Here is a 1,437-nt window from a genome sequence, read left to right on the forward strand (position 1 = left end):
GACAACAGACATTGCCATCAGGCCTTCAACCTGTATGTCACTTGTCTTGGATATGTCACTGAATTCTCAGGTCACAGCTATTTTAATGCATACTGCTGTGCAAGGTTCCTTCTCCCACAGTAGACAAACCCTCCCAGGCATTTTTTTCCATTACTGATATAGCTTTTTTCCCCCTTGAATGGGAGTGATCTCAGGCTCCTCCTGTCTATGTTGAATGTTACTTCCAAGGTGGTCCTTTCCCTAGTTTAGAAAAATATCTCTTTGAGTTGGTGTTTCTGCAAAGCCAACAGCTAATGTGGCAAATACTGTAAAAAAAAAAAAAAAAAATATTCCCAAGGAGATGTTTTCTTCCCACCATTCATTTTCTATGCAGCTGCTCCTCTGACGAGAGGAATGTCCTCTTAGCACCGTTTGCTGAAGCTGCTGCTTGGTTCTGGTATTTTCGTTTTGAAAGATAACCACTTTGACTGAGAAACAGAAAAATACCCTTTTAGCTCCTCAGTCAGCTAAGAAAAAGGTTCTAGAAATGCAGGGGAGGAAAGACTAGTTTTATATGCTGTAGAAAATGAGATCCTGGGGAAGGGCAATAGTGGTTCCCCTCTGACTCTCCTGAAGCACATGGAGATCAGCGTTGGGCACGGCTGGGATGGGTAGTGGCAGGACTGTGCTCCTTGACATATCCTCTCAGCTGGCTATCATGGCCAGCTCTGGTCTGCACGGCAGATGTGTGCCACACCAACACACCTAAAGAGCTCTGCTATTCCAGGGCTTCTGGGCCAGAGCAGAGTCTGCAAGGGCAAGGCTGGAAGATGGGTAGAGAAATGTGAGTCTTTTTGATCCTGTCTAGGTTGTAAGTTGAGTTCTTTCTGGACTTGGTTCTTGAAAAGACCTCTGAAACCCAGCCTGGATAGCTCTCCATGATGGGAAAAACAACCTTTTGTACTTAACGTATGTTGGACTCTGTAGAATAGAGAAGGAATCTGCACAGGAGCACGTGGTTCTTCCAACTCAGTGCTACACTTGCTGCAGTCCGTTTGAACCTCTAACTGGCAGCAGGTTACAAATCCTGCCTATGATCTCAGTCTTACTTCAGCCTTTGCTGAAAGGCCTGCAACAAGAGCAGAGAAGGAGAACTGCTGTAGCATGAACAGAATTTAAGTAACTTGCTGGCTACACTGAGTGTAATCCCAGATTCTTCCTTGAATCTCCATTATTCTCTGCATTTATATTTAACTGTCACATGGAAGATGCCACTGCAATGTTTGGAAAAATACTATAGGTTGCTGTGTCTACTCCACCTATGGCAAGGAGGGCTGTACTCACCAGGTAGAGATGAGCTCCTTCTAAGTCTTAGGTTAAAGGTGTGTGGTTTGGCTGTGCAGATGAGTGATGCAGTTGGGCTCCTCTGCACCTCTTGGCTATGTTATGGCCACAGCT

Source organism: Cariama cristata, unplaced genomic scaffold, assembly GCF_000690535.1.
Source record: "Cariama cristata isolate BGI_N322 unplaced genomic scaffold, ASM69053v1 scaffold20199, whole genome shotgun sequence".
Lineage (NCBI taxonomy): Eukaryota > Metazoa > Chordata > Aves > Cariamiformes > Cariamidae > Cariama > Cariama cristata.